Raw genomic sequence first — 19,414 nt, 5'->3', positions numbered from 1 at the left:
ATCAGTGTCCGCGAGAAAGGAATTCAAAGACACCGCACCAAAGAGTTACACACATAAAGCAAGAGGGTCTTTCTGCCACATCTCTGAACGGGAAAATCAATTCGACAAATATTTATTGAGCACTTATTCTGTGCAAGGCATGGTCTGTATATTAAAAAGAAAAATGGTATGGCCTTGAGGTGGTGGAAAAAATGAAAACATGGTTCATCCAATTTGTAAATGTCTGAGAGACTACAGGGAACAAGGTAGGCTCCATGAAGCGCTTGTCCAATCAGACTAATATCTCTATTTATTCCAAAATAAGAATAATGACATCTCAAAGGATATGTCATCCCTCTGGACAGCACTGTGACTTCTGTTCCAGAAACCAAACAATGAGCTACATCGAGAAGTGGCGCCTTGCCTGCGGGAACCAGCCAGGCGATCAGAAGGCAGCCCAGGGGGGCAGCCACAGGCAGGCACACGCTGGCCGCACTGTGGCTCCCAGTGAAGGGGCTTCCAGGGTTGAAGGCAAAGCTTGGCTGGGAAAACCTGCACTGCTGGCTTCTCCTTGGCCCCATTTCCAGTTCTTTCCCCTTTCCACTTGAAGTAACCTATGTGGCTCCATGTGCATCTTATGTGGGTTTTTTCTTACGGAAGGACCACTGTCCAGAACTTTTTGGCACATGGAACTCAGGGATTAACTCAAATCTTCTCGGGATGTACCTGACTGATTGAAATTGGAGATAGAAACAAAAAAGAGCAGACCGTGACTCGGCCCCTGGGGAACCCCCCTCAGCAGTCAAGCTACAAAAATGTGCCTTCTGGGGCATCGCAAGGGTCACAGAACTGCAGGGACAGGTGACGCTGAAGTCCCTGACACCACTTCCAGAAGAGGGCACCCAGCCTCAGCTCAAAACTCAGCACCAGTCATCAATACCCTTGCTGGCCGACCAGCAGATGGTTGGGCCGCTGAGCTTCTCAGCACTCTCTCCCAGTGTTCATTTCCAAAATGACTTCCACTCTGTGATCATGGCTTCTGCTCCTTGGGGCCATCAGGAACAAGCATAATTCCTCAAATTTTCAGTGTCTGGGAATCTAATGCTAGATTAAGAGCTCCTCAAGTGCAGGGACCAGATGAAACATTTGCAATCCTTTTACAATTATGAAAGAAGTACAACTCCCTGCGTAAAATTCAAACCACATAGTAAAGATATTCAGGTCTCCTTCACCTCTTCCCCTAGGACACCCACTATGAATAGGTTGGCAGGTATGCGTCCAGACCTTTTATTATGCATTTCCATTCATCAAGGGTATGATTTCCACTTTTAAAAAGCTCTGTCTGGCTGCAGGGTGGAGAATGGAGTCCTGGAGGAACCAGGAGCAAAAACAGGAAGTCCACGAAGGCGAGATGAAAAATAATGGCTGCCTGGGCAAACATGGCAGCAAGGAAGTGGAGCCAAGTGGGCAGATGCAATGTATTTTGGGGAGGGAGAACCAGTAAATAATTGCTCAGTGACTCACTGGGCCAGTGTTTGAGGTGACCTTCCTTCTGCCACGCTCCACTTCGGTCTGCCTTCTCCAACAGTTAGAAAACCAGAGGGCTTTAAAAATACATCCAAGCTTCCCGTCACCTGCCATCATCTAAACACTGTCCCTGGACAGCAGAGCAAACCATAGCATGGGGAACCGCTTCTGCTAGATGCACAGGAAACTTTTCCTTTCAAATCCCTATTTTTAAACACCGAGCGCTTACTAGAAAGTGACCCTCCAACGTGCGTGTATATTTAGCTCTTCACGGTTTACAACCCAAGGGCGGAATTTGAAGAGGCCGGATATTTGGGAAAATAACCAAGTCACACCACCTTTTGAATTGCCCCAGATTTATCCCTGGGGTGTGAAGCCTATTTGCAGATTTCTTTTCTCTTCCCACTTGTTTTTAAGCTGCTGAGTTGTCCCTATACATAGCCAGGGAAGAGGCTGGCTTTGCCATGAAAATAGCTACTTAGAGAAACAGAGCAATTTGGAATAAGCAAAAATAGCTCTTTGCGGTAAATGTGTCTCATTTTTGATATTGATTTCAGTGCCCTCTCGAGTGTGGTTTTCTGGAATTGCAGGTGGAGGCAGGTCCTGGCACCACCCTTGTTTATTTCCTGGTGCACACAACACGCGGTGGCCCTCTGGTCACTTCTGTTTAGAATGTGGAAGCAGACCCAGGGGGCAGACTTATTTTCATGTGTGGTCACGAAACCTGTAGGTGCCACATTCATGATGGCCCGTGGATGTCTTACAGTGTATTTCAGACACCACAGAACAACCCATTTTTTCCTACTAAACGTGATTCCTTCCATTAAGTTCTACTTGAATTCCTTTCCTTTTGCTTTAGTGTTCACCGCCCAGGTGACTTTTGGAAATTAGTAGCATTACTTCAGATCAGTGGCTTTCAACTGCGCCACACCTCAGACCTATGAACCCCTACAGATGGGGTCGGGGCCCGTGTAATGTGAAAAGACTGCCTGGTTTGAGCCCTTTCAGTCCCACTGCTTTGGAACGATCTGCACTTGCATGCTACTAGAACACAGGGAACATCTGAGTAATCAAAATGCGAGTGGTAGAAATCCCAGGCTGCTGCCAGTCTGTGCCTACACACCCCAGCTGAGACCTTGAAGAAGCACTCCATGGGCCTGCATCTCTCACTAGAAAATACTTCGTCCACTGTGTGCGAGAGAAAAGGACATCCACCCCAAACAAATCAATAACAGATAGAATGTATGAATCTCAAAATAATTATGCTGAGTAAAAGCAGCCAGACCAAAAAAAAAAAAAAAAAAAAGGCACATGGAAGGATTCGATTTATAAAAATTCTAGAAAATGCAAACTAATCTATAGTGATAGAAAGCAGATCTTCATTTGTTGGGGGACAAGAAGGGAGGAGGGTAGGGATTATAAAAGGGCATGAGGAAACTCCTTGGGGTGATGGACATGTTCGTTATCTCGAGTGTGGTGATGATTTCATGAGCAGATACGTATGTGAGAGTTCATCAGATTGGACCCGTGAAGTGTGCGCTGTTTGTTGTACACTGGTTATACTTCAAAAAGGATGGAAAAAATAAGACTACTCCAAAAGAATGAGATAGGAGGTGCTGTTCATGACTCTTGAGCAGGGGGGACATCAGACTACAGTAATAGCTCATTTTCAGCAGCACGCATAGCCTGTCCCAACCTTGACGTGCATGATTTCATTAAACCCTCATAACAGCCGTAGGAGGAAAGGCAGGGGTAGAGACAATGAGTAGTTTGCTCAAATTCCTCCAGTACGTAAGAGGTAGGGCTGGAATTGGGCCCATGTCAAAAAAGCTCCACAGACTAATCTCTTAAGTTCAAAGAAGAATTTAGTCCTGGCTTTACCACTGAATAGCCAAGTGACTGAGTTGGGAGGGTCCCCACGCAAATATCCTTCTGAGGGCCTGAACACCTCTCAAGCAATCTCTCTTTGCAATAAGACTTTCCCCTTTTTGGCGGGCAGTGGGGGGAGGTGGGTTCAACAGATTGTTACCAAAATTAGTCAAAGCCTGTAAGTCTTAAATAAAAAGCTGGCTGATGCCATTTAACTATAATGTGGCAATTTGAATGTAGGAGTCACTATGTTTGAAACATAGAAGTGCATTTGACTTTCCACTCCATACTTCTAATGCGTTTTTTAAAGATTATTTATTTATTTGAGAGAGAGAGAGAGCGCACAAGCAGGGCAAGGGACAGAAGCAGACTCGCTGGGCAGGGAGTCTGACGCAGGGCTCAATCCCAGGACCTTGGGATCATGACCCGAGCCAAAGGCAGATGCTTAACCAACTGAGCCATCGGGGCGCCCCAGCCATTCCGTGTTTCTAAAGAACGGGTGGGTCACTGGGGGGCCTCGCCGAAAGTCCCTCATGACCACCTTTCTGGGCAGCTAACCGTCCAGCCACATGGACAGTGCTACTTACGCCAAATTTCTGAGCCCCACAGATGGAAGGGCTGCTCCTCTCTCTACCAGGATGAAGTTACCAGAATCTTAGAGCTCTTAGCTCTTCTCTATCTCCCAGCGCTCCACCCTGCCTGGAGAAGGGGTAAGAAGCTTTTCTTTCTCTCGTGCTGGGTCTTGGGGTTGCTGTACCCACACCTCCTAAGCCTGCAGGCGTTCAGGTGTCAGTTTTCCCCAGTTAGTAGGAAAAGAACCTGCTGCTAACTTCCCACTAAAACTAAGAAAGCACCCCCTCATCACACTAATGCCACGACCTTGAGCAAGCCACGTCAGCCTTCCTTGCACCAGTTCCCTCAGGTACAATATAATAACAAGTCATTAGTTAAATGGCATTGGGCAAATCATCTAGCCTCTCTGTGCCTCATTTGTCTCATCTGTGAAATGGGACTAAAAATAGTTGTTTTGTGTCATATGGTTAGTCACATGACTTACATAAGCATTAAATGAAATAATATAACTGTTAGCCGTGGCTGGTCATCCCTACGCCACTTACAAAGAGCTTTAGTGTTCATTTTGTACGCATGCTGCAGAGGAGGGGCCCTATGTCCGAGAACGTTAAGTAACTTGCTTAGTTAGTGAAGACAAGCTAGAACTTGAGTCTGGAATTGACTACATGATGGAAAAGGTCCCTCCCACTCTAACATTAGGTGGTTTTTCTTCTTTTTGACACCAGCAATGTTAACTCTGCAATTTCCTTCCTACGAGGTCTCCCAGATCCCATTTACAACTCTTGGATTGTCAGGGAGATGAAGAGAGAGTGGGCCTAGTCCTTGCTACAGGACACTGCCCCCTGTAGGCGAGGAAATGGAGGTGGGAGTGGCAGGGGGGGCCCCCCCCCCCCCCCCCCCCCACGGGACAGCACTGTTCCATGTTGGCAAGTCCTTAAAACCTCAGTAGCTTCCCTAATTAGCAGTTCATTTCTGCTCACTTGGGGTCCACCGACCCCTGCAAAACAGGTCAACTTCCCACTTCCAAAAGCATCTTTTGCTAGTGAGTCTGAGAACTTTTTTCTGGTTTGAACTCTGAAGCTATTTGGAACTAGATGTAAAGCATCCCCAGTGATCTTGAATCAACGGCAATCCTGAAGGACACTCAGACACTTGATTTAGAAGCATCTTTGTGAACCAGACTGCAAATCTGGGATAGCAATGCCAAACTATAACTTCTGAATCTTCTTTATTTACTGCTGCAAAATCCCAAACCTTATCTGTCAGTTCAGTGGTCTAGTAAAGAGGAACATTTCTCAGGGACAAAAATGTTGAACTGAGTTTGCCTTCAAAATTGAAAGAAGAAGAAACAGTTAGTGTTTGCTCGCTGTCAGTGCCTTAATACTCTCAGTCCTGGCTTCTTGGTGCAAGAAACAGAAAGCCACTTGGGCTAATTGAAATAAAACAATATGGAAAGAGTGAGGGGCATCGGAAGGTCACAGGGTTATACACTCATATCCATATTCTTTTTCTTAAAGAATATATTCTTAAAGCTGCATAAGCTTCAGGCCCCACCCAAGCTGGACTAGTCCTGTGCTCCAGGCTTTGGTTCTCTGCAGAATGGCCTCTTCTGCTGGCCTACCCACCTGTGTGCAGTGTCTGAGGCCAGACTCTATGTACCCTTCAGCACAGGGCCTGGGTACATTGCCTGCAGTCACTGCTTTCAGCTCAGGTCCTGGATAGAAAGGATCTCACCAGTTGTAGGCCAGCGATGCCCTGACTCTCCCCCTTATCCAATCACGTGGAAGAGTGTAGGGAAGGGGAATCCATTGGCATTAAAATGCAACTGTCCTTTTAGCATAACCTTCGAGTGAGGGGGATTCCTAAAGAAGTTAGCCCCAGATTGCCCTAACCACAGTGGGAAGCAACCTGCAGGGAAAGACCCTTAAGAAAATGATCGGGTCCTCAAATTGCCCTTCTTCCTCTTCTTTCTCTTTCTTTCCCTTTCCTTCCCCTGGAGGTGGCAGTATGGCCAGGGGCTTAGAGGCAGCCCAGGAAGCTGCTTGGCTGAGATGGCAGAGGCATGGCTGGAAATTCAGAGGCTTCTGGCCTTGTCAGGAGATGGGAGACATAAGGGGGAGTAAGCGGAGAAGTAAATATATTGAGGCTGATTGGAGCGAAGTTTCTCACTGCTGGAGAAGGGATTTCCAAGTAGGGAACAGAGAATGATAGAATCCTGAGGTGATGGTCTGTAGTTGGAAGTGTTGGTCTAAACCTGTGGTCAGAGACAGAGACAGAGAGATGACAGAGACAGGTAAGCAGACAAGTAAAAAAAGGAGGTAGCTCTTCTTTATCTTAAGATGTCAACAAGCAAATGTAGAGGAATGATGGCAATCAATTGTCTCCGTTGGGCAGCCATAGTAGGGGTTGTTGATAAAGGCATGAACAAATGCTAAGGCAGGGTGGAGGTCTCCGAAGGAATAAGATATTGGCATAGCCTTAAGATATCTCCCCAGCCATATTTTGTGGTTAGAAAATACTTGTCAACCACAGAGGGGAAGACGGTGAGTTAACAGTAGAGAAGTCTGGCAGTCGCCACCTTGACCAGATGGATCTATCACAGTGGCGTGAAGAGCTGACCGTGAGCCCCCTGACGAAAGGCACCCCAGCCTCATTTCTGGGCTTTTCCTATTAAAATGCATGGCTTGAGTCTAGGCATGGAACCATTGGAAAACCCCAATGAGAAGTCTGTACTCTTTATAAACGGCCAAGGTCAAGAAAGAGAGGGAAAGACTGAGGAACTGCCCCATACTGAGAGGAAATCCAGGTGATAACCAGAAGCAGCGTGTTATCTTGGATTGGTCTTGAACCAGGCAAGAAGGAAGCACTGTTGGAAGAGTTGGCAAATTCTGGATGAGATCTATGAATGGGACGGCCCTGTCCCAGCAGTATTTCCTGATTTGGAGGATTTGTGGCTGTTACTGAGGAGAGTGTCCTTGATTTAGGGAAGTGCATGCTAGAGTATTTAAGGGCATGAGGGATCATGTCTGCAACCTGTCCTCAGATAGCTGAGGAAGAGAATAATGACGATGGGCAGATACATGGAGACAGAGAGGGTAGTGGAGCAAATGGGGAATCTGGGTGAAGGTATAGTAAATGGAGGAGACATACAGAAGGTATACTAAAGGAAGTTCTTGGTATTCTTGCAATGTTCCCGTAAGTCTGAAAGAACTTCAAATTATAAAAATTTGTTTAAAAAGAAACCAAGTTCTAAAATTTCTGTCCATGTCCCCAGACTCTCGATAAAGGAAAAGGAGTGCTTCTCCGCTGTGCTAAGCAGAGCCTCTTAAAACTTCTAGCCATTATCCACTTTGTGAAGCGAGTACATCCCCCTCTTCTACTGACCACTGCGATCAATCAATCAATCAATCAATCAAATCAAAACAAAAAACCCAGGACAAAACAACAACTAAAAAAAAGAAAGAAAGAAAGCAAAATAAATTTAAAAATCTCTCACGAGAATAAACAAGAAACTGGTCCTGCTTCGGTAAGACGGTGTGAAGCGAACCCTTTGTTTCTCAAAAGCAAACCACCGATTCATGCCTGAAATAGAAAGCATCTACAATGTTAAAAGCAAGTGCCTGTTGCACCAGTGGGAGCTGATCAGTGCCGAGGCAAAATCACTGTCCATAATATTTTCATTACTTCAGTCCTGTTACAAATATTGACACAGAAGAAGACAGCCTGGCGGAGCCTTGGGGGCCCATGCTTGGGAGTCAGACGCAGCTGGGTTCGAATTCGGGCTCCTCCGCTTTCCAGCTGTGTGTCTTCAGGCAAGTTCCTCAACCCTTCTGTACCTTGGTCCCTGGGCCTGGAGGGCGTGGGTAAGAACAGCTTCTTCCTACAGTTGTGGTGAGGCTGGAGAGATATCACATGTCAAGCATCCTGCATTTGAAAGGCCCTCAACTGGTACCTGTCACCTCGCTTTCTGGGAAACATAGAAGAACTTCAAGGCCCACCCGGATCCCTGGAACGCACTTTGAGAACCAGCTCAACAGACACCGAGGCACTTTGCCAGCTTTGTTTGCATCTCTCCGAGCCCAGGACTCCTGTAGGCTGTGATTTCTTGCCTTCCCCTGAATGACATTTCTTCTGCCTGTCTTTATTTCAACCAGACATCCCTTCATCTCATGGCACGGAGTTCAGGCAATGCTTCTGACATGCTCAAATTTATTCTTTTCCCTTGAAGACATTTCCCTTCACTCCTCATGGCTTATATGGCAAATAAGGAAAAATGTTCCTCTGTCGCAGCCTGTCTGCAAAGAGGAGCAACACGGTAAGAAATTGGACTGAGATGAATTTTCAAAGGGCTGAACTTAATAGCAAAAAGCCAAATAAATCTCAAGGAGTGTATACACAAGACCCAGGGGCAGCGCTTTGGGTCCTTGTGTCTTAGAGGCTGGTTTATCTGGAGAAGAATGTGTCATCTTTTAAAAGCCAGCCTGATGTCAGGGCGAGCGATTGTTCTGGGTCTGGCCTCGCATCGTCTGTCACACACAGTAGGGAGATGGCGGGAGCCGCGGTGTCAGGACAGGCCTCACGACCGGTTCCTAGCCAATCCTTCACCGTCACGTCAGCTGGGATGCAAGAGGGAGGAGAAAAGGATGGACCCTCTGCGCTTTCAGGCTCTCACACGAATTGCTTCCAACCGAGGGGGGACAGAGAGGACAGGACGGTACAGACAAATGGCCCCAAAGATGGTCTGATTCTCTTCAGAGCCAACTTACTCTCCCACAGCTGGCAAGCTTGTTCCAAATATGCTTCCTCAAGAGCACCCCAACACGCAGGAGACTCCTCTCGTTTCCCCCAGGATGCAGAACGGTAAAATAGCACTGTGCTTTAAAAGTGCTTCTTCCCCTTTTTTCTCATTGCCAAAGACATACATAGTATTTTAGTAAATACAGATAAACTCAAAACAGGGGTGGGGGAAAGAAAGCAAAATAGCCTATAATCCTACTGATAAATACACTTTTCCTTGTCCCAAAAACAGAATGGTCCTACGCCTGATCTTTTGCAACCTCCATTTTTCATTGAACAGGGAACTGCAAAGCATCGACCCTTGTCATTAGGAATCCTTCCAGCTATTTAGCTGTACCATGTTCCTGAGGAACACAAAGTATTTAACTCGGTCTCTAATGATGAATATTTCAGTTGTTTCCACGCTTAATAGATAATGCTGTAAGGAATACTTTTTAGAGCTCAGTCCTCACATGCAGCGTGACTGTTTCCTTAGAGTAAGTTCACAGACAAAATTAATGCAGCCATAGCATGTGCATTTTAAAAACTTCAGTGACAGACCGCCAGTTTTTCTGCCCAAGAAGTTGTATCAATGAAATAACACATCCTTACTGGCAGGAGATCGAAGCTGTCAGTGCCTTCCAGCATCTTCTTTACCCTGTTGCGAAATTAATGCATGTGATTTCTTTACACTACTTGGAAAAGTGGGGTCAGGTTTAGTCACCTGTGAGAGAAGCAGAAACAGGAATGAAGGGCACACTGTAGTCCTAAAGGTGCGGATGCCCACTCCCTGGAAAAACACCTGTTTGAGCAAACGTGGCTGTGGCTGGCGGTTCCCATCCACCATGCAGACCTCCAGAAGCAGGATTTACGAAAGCCAGCTTTCTATTTCTAGAAGTTACACAAGCTTAATCCAGAAGATTTGGGAGGGGCAGCACAGGAGGAACAAAAGACTCCTCCAAATTTCCACCACCCAAAAGTTAACACCACGACCATTCCAGCAGATTTCCTTTCGGTCGTTCATCTTTGCAGGTATGTTTTGTTCACGTAAATGAAATAATACTGGTGTCATTCTGTGCTGCGGTCATATCCTGTCCTTGACCAAGGGCTTTCCCCCCTTCCCACTCAGGACACTGCCTAGCTTGCCTCTCACACTATCAAGGGGACAAGGGCAAGGCANATGAAATAATACTGGTGTCATTCTGTGCTGCGGTCATATCCTGTCCTTGACCAAGGGCTTTCCCCCCTTCCCCCACTCAGGACACTGCCTAGCTTGCCTCTCACACTATCAAGGGGACAAGGGCAAGGCAGCATCAATGGGTGAGGGGGCACTTTCTCAGCCCGGCTCCTGGGGGAAAGCCACACGTCTCCTCCGAGCCCTTGACTTCTGGCTTTAACCCCGGGCTTCTAAACATGCCCAATTGGCCCTGCCTCTAAAACAGTCCATGAGCCATTAGCTGCGGCTGTGTGAAGTCTAGAAGGGTTCATCCCTAAGACCTCCGCTTTAATCCAGGATCCATGTCACGAACGACCGTCTGAAGAATGTTCCTGCACTTCCTGCAGAGGTCTTTGAAGACAGCGTGTATGATGTGCCTCCGTGTCCTTATATTGAGACCCTCGTGATAAATTCGTGCTCACATGGAGTGTCCGGGAAAAGTTTGCCTCTCCTGACAAATGGCTCTGCTTCGTTTCATCCAATAACTCATCCTATCTCCCCTTTCGCTTTAGCTCAATTTAATGCGCAATTGCAGTAACTATCTTCTGCTAGGTTTCGGCTTTAATCATTTCCTCCTTCATCCATGTGACTGGATATTTCATCTCACTATCCTGGGGCCTATATTTTTAATTGTTGGTCATCTCAAATTTGCTTGGAAGTTGGTAGGAATACCGGTCATAAATAAACCATCATCTTGACCCATAGGTCACCTCTTTAAGGTCATATCTGCCTTACTAATTAATAATTCCCTTCATTAACTCCACGTGCCTTCCTGGTATTTCCAGGCAACTGCACTCAGAGCTATTATAAGATGCAGTTGGGTACATTAGGCCTAAATGAGAAGAACCGGATTTTAGGAATAAATTATAATATATTGGTGTCACTTAGTCATTTTCCTGTGTAACTGAAGTCTGGTAAGCCTCTCAGATCAAATACACTTCCCGCAGGGTGCCTGGGTGGCTCAGTGGGTTGAGCATCTGCCTTTGGCTCAGGTCATGATCTCAGGGTCCTGGAATCGAGCCCTGCATCGGGGCTCATCAGACAGTCTGCGTCTCCCTCTCTCCACTCATGCTCTTTCTCTCTCTCTCAAATAAATAATAAAATTAAAAACAATACAGTTCTTACTGTCATGACAGTAGGTTATTTCCCAGCAAGGATGGTAGCCAGGCCACTTCCATGCCAGCCCACTTGGTGACTGATAGAGTAAAATGCAGAGGGGCTTCTTGGCAGTGCCCGGGGACCCGTGGGAGGGGACCCTATCGCTTCTGACCCAGTTCTGTCGCCGAACATTTCCCTCCCCCTTAAGCCCCACCGTGGACCTTCTCTGGTATGTGTCTCTCACTTGTGTATGTCACCTTGGTGATCTCTCTATCTCCTAAAGCCCCTTCTCCCTCTCAGGGCCCACTCTTTACGTGGTAGATTAGATTAGAGACCACAATTCTTCACCCCCTCCCTGAAAATACCCCTTCCTCTGGCCTCAACATGGGCAAGTGCATGTCCCTACTCCTTGACTCCACGCTGGTCCCTGGGGCTTGCTTTGGCCAATAGAAGAGGGGCTGAGGTCACAGTGCACCAGTTGCAAACCAAGGCCTTCAGAGGCTGGGCAGACTTCCACTTGATCCCTGTGTTTCTGCCGTGGCCAGAAGAGCTTGGAGGAAACTGCGGCTCCTTCAGCCTGGGGTCCATACGAAGCAGAGCTTTCCCAGGTAACTTGTAAATCTGTGAGCAAACTAAGTTCTTGCTGTTGTATATGCCACGTAGACACTATCATTGTTTGTCACATAGCAGAAGCTGACCAATGCACCCTGTGACGGATCCTTCTGGGAAGATCTGGTTCTTTTCTTTGCCCTTATCCTTTGGCCTTGACTCTGTAGACCATTCGGTGGATTCCCAGGTCCCCTGGAAATTCGACTTCACTCCCCTGTGCAGTCCCAGGCTGTACCAGCTGAGGTCCGAGTCCTGAGCCTCCTGCTGGTCCCGAGGCTAGCGTCTCTAATTAGGTAGCTGTGAAACATACGCATCTGGACCCTGGAGTTTGGGACCTTGGCACTAAACACAGTGAACTGTCCCTGAGTGTGCGCTAACGATACGCTGGGTGCCGCGCTAAGTGCCTTCACAGTTCAGTTTGGATACTCCGAAGATTTATGTGGCAGGTATTATCCTCATGTTCGCTGTACGTGGGAGGAGACAGATGAGCTCAAAGGAAAGTCACTTGCCCCAGTCTCCTGGCCACAGGGAAGGGGACTCGAACCCGCCTATGTGCGACTTCAGGGCCACCCTCCAGGCTGCCTAAATTGTGTGAACGGCCAACCAGGTTGGCAGTCAAAGCAGTCTCAGTCATGCTGGGCTCTCCTGGTCTCCATGCTCAGGACCGGAAGGCTGGATGAGGGGCCCTGTGCTGGGATGGGTAGCTGCCATCTCACCATGGCTCCCTCCCCACACTCCAACCCTCCCTGCAAGTGGCCTTCTAGATGGGAATTGTGGCAGGAGCCTGTGTAGGTCCCACATGGGACCCCTTTGCAATGTCCTCCTGAGCAGGAACAAGGCCTTGGGGAGAGTGGAGGCTGTAGAACCCAGAAGCAAGGGAATACTGGCTCATCAGGAAGGCTTTCCAGAACTTCAGGGGAGAGCTCCGTGTGGCTTGAGCAAATGATCACACTTGCTTTTCCAAGTCAATGCCTAAGCCCCCACAACTGTCCCAAACCATAGAACCACAGCAAGGCAGCTGGAAAGGGCCCTGGAGAACTTGGGTTATAGAGGGGGAAACTGAGGCCCGTTTCTTTATACTGCAGGATCCCACTCCTCACTTCCCAGTAGCATCAGCAAGAATTACACCACTAGAGTGGCATGGCGGTCCTCTTAGTAAGGCTTATTATAAGCCTTTGTCCTTAACTTAGTATGAGATTCTTTCTTTCCCTTAATCCTAATTCTGCATCTGACGCGTTACTGCTCGCATGCTAATCCATTCAGCTGAGACTTGAACGTACCAGACTATCACAAGGCAGACACTCTCCAGCCCCGCAGCATAGGAGGTGCTCATTTCCCCCTAGACACTCTTCCAGATCTTTTGTTTAGGTGTACAGATTTACATCATGAATACCTGTGCCTTCCCCACTCCACCAGGGACAGTTGAATTTGCTCCCCCCAGAAGTCTCTTGGGATGGGAATATGTTTCTGAGCAGACATGTGTCAGTGTCATCCTGCAGAGAAGGGGCTCCCCCCCCCCCCGCTTGTTTACCACATCCTCACAAGTCCACTTCCCACCTCGCAATAAGGTGTCTCACCTGAGAGATGATGTTTACTTCCTCAGAGATTAACTCCTTGAAGTGGAGAACAAAGGTGGGCTCTGTTTATGTTTGAAGAAGCTTCATCTATCTTTATCGATTCCCTGGGAGCAAAGAAAACAGAGGGTCACTCCCTTCACATCTTTACTCCCACACCTGATCCACAGTGATCTCATGTACCCCCGATTCCTCTCAGAAAGGGAGGCCTGAGATCCACTCAGAAATGTCCCCGGAGGGCACCACCCAGCTGTCTCTCAGCAGGGAGTGCATGTCCCCACTGCCCTTCGACAGGTCTGCCAGAGGTGACAGCCTGGCGGTCCTCTGGCTCTCAGAGCCGCCTGGTGCCTCCCTCCCCCTCCCCCTCCCGACAGGTGTAAATTGGCTCACAAATCCTGCAATTCGTTTAGCCCATGCTCCGCTGAGTTTCCTCGGCAATTTTCTGGTTTATTGCCCGTTGCCTGGTTGCTAAGATTCCTTGTATATTGCATTGCCCTCTGCTCTGCTCTGCCATTTGTCCAGGCTCAACATGGAAGCTGTTGTCCCGGCGTTTGCCATGTGCTGGTGGTGACTCGCTCTAAAGTCAAAGCGCCGCTGCAGGCAGGCCGCCACCTGGATGGCAAGGAGGCTGCGCGGTGAGACAGACCCCAAGGGCACAGAGCTAATTTATGCCACCAGGCAGAACCCATCTTTCTTGCCTGTCTCATGCCGGAGGAGGAATCAATATATTGAGGTGGTGGGATCGCTCAGCACTCTCGAAATGTTCCTTGATGCCATCACATTCTAGGNGGACCTTTATATAGATAAACTATTTATATGGGTTCCTCTAGGAAGGCGAATGTACGTTCTCCTGGCACACACCACTTCTCACATGTTCTCAGCAGCTACCAGAGTCCAATGTGCTGATGGAGACGTTCCATGTTAACCTTCCTTTTAGCGTCTTCACAAGAGAACCTGGCAGACCCCTGGGGGCTTAGAAGCCACGCTGGAGGTGCTGTCACAGGAACTCGGAGGTGGAAGGACCCTCAGGAGTTACTGAACCCAGACTCTGTCCATACCCGCGAGCCCAGTGTCCAGCCCCCACTCGTCAATGGAATCTGCATATCCCCAGAGAGAGCTTGGTCGCTGATGGGCAGCTCAAGATAGCAGACAGTTACGTCTTAAATGGAACTGAAATTTACCCTTTTACAATTCCTTGCCCTGCACCCTCTTGGACAACATTGAAAAACACTGGACCTTTTAAACACAACAGCCTTGTCAAGCATTTGACTCCATCCTCCCATCTTCCCTTTGTCCTCTCCTCTCCAGGCTAAAAAGCCCAAATTCCATCCTCCCATCTTCCCTTTGTCCTCTCCTCTCCAGGCTAAAAAGCCCAAATTCCCTCAAGTATTCCAGGCCCAGTTTCTGGACTCTTCTCCATCTCACTCACTCCCCCTGACCACACCCTGGGGCTGACCCACCAGCATGAATGTACTCCTTACAATGCAAAGCCTGGCCTGGAATGCCTCCATCTAGATGAGGCCTGACCCGCCCAGTGGCTCTCACGCCCCTTACCACGATCCCATGAGGAATTCAGATTTGTTCTGTAATCTAAAATTTGAAGTGACTCTTCAATTGTGGCTTTGACAGCTAAAACCTCCTCAGGTCTTGTTCACCAGGACAGATACGCAGCCATGGCTACCCTAACCTGCATCTGATTCTTTCACCTCAAAGTGGAACTTTACACATTTGTTCCTTGTAGTCTTGGGCTCCGCATCTCCGTTTCCTCGACCAAGCAGAGATGCATGTGTCGAGGGGGTGGCCTCAACCCCTCCAGCACTTAGAGAAGCAGGCATGTTTACNTGTGTCAGTGTCATCCTGCAGAGAAGGGGCTCCCCCCCCCCCGCTTGTTTACCACATCCTCACAAGTCCACTTCCCACCTCGCAATAAGGTGTCTCACCTGAGAGATGATGTTTACTTCCTCAGAGATTAACTCCTTGAAGTGGAGAACAAAGGTGGGCTCTGTTTATGTTTGAAGAAGCTTCATCTATCTTTATCGATTCCCTGGGAGCAAAGAAAACAGAGGGTCACTCCCTTCACATCTTTACTCCCACACCTGATCCACAGTGATCTCATGTACCCCCGATTCCTCTCAGAAAGGGAGGCCTGAGATCCACTCAGAAATGTCCCCGGAGGGCACCACCCAGCTGTCTCTCAGCAGGGAGTGCATGTCCCCACTGCCCTTCGACAGGTCTGCCAGAGGTGACAGCCTGGCGGTCCTCTGGCTCTCAGAGCCGCCTGGTGCCTCCCTCCCCCTCCCCCTCCCGACAGGTGTAAATTGGCTCACAAATCCTGCAATTCGTTTAGCCCATGCTCCGCTGAGTTTCCTCGGCAATTTTCTGGTTTATTGCCCGTTGCCTGGTTGCTAAGATTCCTTGTATATTGCATTGCCCTCTGCTCTGCTCTGCCATTTGTCCAGGCTCAACATGGAAGCTGTTGTCCCGGCGTTTGCCATGTGCTGGTGGTGACTCGCTCTAAAGTCAAAGCGCCGCTGCAGGCAGGCCGCCACCTGGATGGCAAGGAGGCTGCGCGGTGAGACAGACCCCAAGGGCACAGAGCTAATTTATGCCACCAGGCAGAACCCATCTTTCTTGCCTGTCTCATGCCGGAGGAGGAATCAATATATTGAGGTGGTGGGATCGCTCAGCACTCTCGAAATGTTCCTTGATGCCATCACATTCTAGGGGCTGCAGGTGACTGAAAGACAGACAGATGGCCTTCCACTAGCACTACAGAGACAGACAGACAAGATGTGACCGAGAAGAGGCTGCAAGTGCAGGCTCCTGTCAGATGATCCAGTCAGGTTCAAGTGCAAGCTTTCTCATTTCCTGGCTGTGTGACCTTGAGTAAGTTACTTCCACTCTCTGTGCTTTAATTGCTCTTCTACAAAAAAGAATTAAAAAGAGCATTTACTGCATTTGAGTGTTGCGAGGTTTAAATGAGATGATATTTAGAACTCCTACTCCCCGGCATATAGTAAGAGCTCAATAAAAACTGAACTATTACTGCTATTATCAACGCCATCATTGTCCCAAAGCAGCAAGCTGGAAGCCGGTACACACTGCACTCTTCCCATCCCTTCACCCAGCTGACTTGTCCCATGCTGCACCACTTCTTTGGTTCCGTGTGTCTCATTCGTCCCCTCCCTTGTCTGCTTCCTCTCCAGCTCCCTCTGGTTGACACGGTGGCCTCCACTTTCTTGCACCCTTTAATTGGGAGGGGTGAACCACTCGTCATAATGAAAAGAGGGGTCCAGGCTTTTGCTCCCACCGCATCAGAGCAGAATGGTAAATTACGCATCACATTTCTGCAGGTGCCATACAGTTATATAAATTACAGGCAATGTTTTTATAACATGTACATATGGACCTTTATATAGATAAACTATTTATATGGGTTCCTCTAGGAAGGCGAATGTACGTTCTCCTGGCACACACCACTTCTCACATGTTCTCAGCAGCTACCAGAGTCCAATGTGCTGATGGAGACGTTCCATGTTAACCTTCCTTTTAGCGTCTTCACAAGAGAACCTGGCAGACCCCTGGGGGCTTAGAAGCCACGCTGGAGGTGCTGTCACAGGAACTCGGAGGTGGAAGGACCCTCAGGAGTTACTGAACCCAGACTCTGTCCATACCCGCGAGCCCAGTGTCCAGCCCCCACTCGTCAATGGAATCTGCATATCCCCAGAGAGAGCTTGGTCGCTGATGGGCAGCTCAAGATAGCAGACAGTTACGTCTTAAATGGAACTGAAATTTACCCTTTTACAATTCCTTGCCCTGCACCCTCTTGGACAACATTGAAAAACACTGGACCTTTTAAACACAACAGCCTTGTCAAGCATTTGACTCCATCCTCCCATCTTCCCTTTGTCCTCTCCTCTCCAGGCTAAAAAGCCCAAATTCCATCCTCCCATCTTCCCTTTGTCCTCTCCTCTCCAGGCTAAAAAGCCCAAATTCCCTCAAGTATTCCAGGCCCAGTTTCTGGACTCTTCTCCATCTCACTCACTCCCCCTGACCACACCCTGGGGCTGACCCACCAGCATGAATGTACTCCTTACAATGCAAAGCCTGGCCTGGAATGCCTCCATCTAGATGAGGCCTGACCCGCCCAGTGGCTCTCACGCCCCTTACCACGATCCCATGAGGAATTCAGATTTGTTCTGTAATCTAAAATTTGAAGTGACTCTTCAATTGTGGCTTTGACAGCTAAAACCTCCTCAGGTCTTGTTCACCAGGACAGATACGCAGCCATGGCTACCCTAACCTGCATCTGATTCTTTCACCTCAAAGTGGAACTTTACACATTTGTTCCTTGTAGTCTTGGGCTCCGCATCTCCGTTTCCTCGACCAAGCAGAGATGCATGTGTCGAGGGGGTGGCCTCAACCCCTCCAGCACTTAGAGAAGCAGGCATGTTTACGGTGACCCTGCTTCTTTTATTTCTCCTTCCTCAGCCTCTGCCACGGTGCTGCGTATGCAGTAGGTGCTCGGTATGCAGTAGGCACTCAGTAATAGCTAATTCTGTATCTAACCTGCTGTGTCACCCCCAAATCACAAGCTCGAATATGTGCTGTATGTGAAAGCCCTTTGGCCATTGGCAGGTGACGTAAAGATATCACTTATTATTAATGGTGGAAGGGCAACCGAATGCCGATGGAAGGCGGGAGCCATCGGTCGTTTTCTCTACGCCCACGGCGGCTGGAATGACGCCTCTCACAGCAGGTGCACCATGAAGGTAATTGGTTGAATTCAACCAGGGCGACTCGCCCTGCATCTTAGACACAGACTTAGAAGAAGAAAGTCCACACATGGGGCGGAAGGTTCTGGCCAAGCTGTAACAGGAGATGAGGGCATAGGATGAAACAGGAAAGTAAAAAGAGAAGTGGGGATGATTCTGAACCTGAAGGGGCTCATTTCCCAGGTGTCTGAGCTGGACCGGCCAGTCCGTGCCTAAATGGCTTCAACGCAGCAAGCATTTATGATTGCTCACGAGGCTGTGGGTCAGCGGGGCAGGTCTCAGCCGGGCTTGGCTGGCGCGACTGAGCTCCATCTTGCGTCTGCAATCAGCTGGCGGGTCAGCTGGGATCCCCTCACACGCATGTCTGGCAGTCGGCTGCCTGCAGGCTGGGGTGATGGGGTGACTGGGTCATGAGTCCCTCATCATCCAGCGAGCTAGCTCCTGCTTATTCACTTGGCCGCTCAACAGGGTTCGAAAGAAAAAGCAGAAGTGCCCAAGATGTCTTGAGCCTTGGCGTGGAACTGGCCACTGTCACTTCCACCGTATTCCACTGGCCAAAGCAAGTCACAAGGCCAGCCCACATTTAAGAGGTGAGGCTGGGGGAGCCCCTACCTCTTCACGTGAGGAGCTCAGACGTTACACTGCAAAAGGTACCTTCATAGGGAGCTATGAAGAGTTGGGGACATTTTAATAATCAATTTACCCCTTTCTTGCTTCCTTGCTTCCATCCTTCCATCCGTTCACACTGCTTGGGTATCAACTACAGGACAGAACCACGCTAAGCGCTGGAAGCACGGCTGGAGAATGCGCATGTTGGCGACATGAGCCCTAGACTCCAGAAGGGGGTTCCAGTCTGAAGAAGGCCAATTAGAAGGGGGGCTGCCGATAGCCAGAGCTGCTTCTGCGGCCATGAATAGCCTCTGTCTTGCTGTGGCCATGGGAAGATGGTCCCCCCATGACCAGGCTGAACCCCGGTGCCCACCCAGCATTGCTGCTGCTGCTGCTGCCGGCATCCTGAACAATTTATGAATTTGGTCAGTCACTGTGCGCGCTGCCACACCGCATGTCAATCCAACCCTGGCAAGGACATGAACAACCTGATGGGCCTCTTGAGCACTGAAGGAGCCTGGCAGTGAAGTCGGCCGTAGAGCTCTTGCGGGGTGACTTGGGACAAGGCGAGGACTGCCAGGCCAGGCGCAGCCTAGGATAGAAAGCCCCGTGCAGAGCTCTTGGCAGGGCACTGTTATAGCTCAGTTTTATGAGCTCTTAAATCTCAACATTTACTAAAATGAGGGAGCCCGGCAGGAAGATTAAGCACTGTTGGGCCCTTTAAATCATCAGCACCAGCCATCCTGGGGGCAAGATTTGTTTTAGACCCTGGCGTGATCTCTGTGTCAAAGACCCAGGGAAATGAGCAG

At 48.9% G+C, this 19,414-nt stretch overlaps 1 long non-coding RNA gene across 1 annotated transcript in view; it reads right to left on the bottom strand.

Moving 5' to 3' along the window:
• The window catches only part of LOC109489264, a 42,362-nt gene extending 28,909 nt beyond the window's left edge, over positions 1 to 13,453 (bottom strand). The window contains exon 1 of the long non-coding RNA XR_004626233.1: positions 13,225 to 13,453. This is a non-coding gene — a long non-coding RNA (uncharacterized LOC109489264). The remainder of the gene's footprint in view (positions 1 to 13,224) is intronic.
• Positions 13,454 to 19,414: the final 5,961 nt, after the last annotated feature.

The sequence above is a fragment of the Ailuropoda melanoleuca genome, chromosome 6 (genome assembly GCF_002007445.2).
Source record: "Ailuropoda melanoleuca isolate Jingjing chromosome 6, ASM200744v2, whole genome shotgun sequence".
NCBI classification, from domain to species: domain Eukaryota; kingdom Metazoa; phylum Chordata; class Mammalia; order Carnivora; family Ursidae; genus Ailuropoda; species Ailuropoda melanoleuca.
Note: the sequence above shows the minus strand (reverse complement) of the source record. Positions and strands in the feature narration are given on the sequence as shown.